Genomic DNA, 465 nt, shown 5'->3' with positions numbered 1-465 from the left:
AAGGAAACTGGATTTCAAGTTAGAGAGCTGTCAGCTCTCCCTCCACCTCCCTTATCCCAAAGAAATAGCTGGGAGGAGGAGGAGGAAGAGAGTAGGGCCCAGCCACCAAGATATAGTGCAAAGGAGAGGATAGGTTTTGTGCAGAAAATAGAGGTCCTTAAAGATAGGAAATCTGAGCTACTGTGGCCTCAATGGTCCTTTTAAATCTTGAAGAAGAGTCACCAGTGATATTCTGTATCAGTCTCAGTTTGTGTTATATGCATAAGTTTCCTTTATCTAATCCGTTGAATAAAATGCTGACAGATCTATAGGATACTATACTAGATGGACTTAGCTTTGACTCCATCCAACATAAATAGTCCCAGCTCCCGTGATGTTCCACTCTCCCCACCCCTACCCCCATTTGGGGGCTTGGGGCAGCAGGTGCTGGGCCAAGGCTAGTCAGACCACAGTGATCATATCCAG

The sequence above is a fragment of the Dama dama genome, chromosome 12 (assembly GCF_033118175.1).
Source record: "Dama dama isolate Ldn47 chromosome 12, ASM3311817v1, whole genome shotgun sequence".
NCBI lineage: Eukaryota > Metazoa > Chordata > Mammalia > Artiodactyla > Cervidae > Dama > Dama dama.
Note: the sequence above shows the minus strand (reverse complement) of the source record.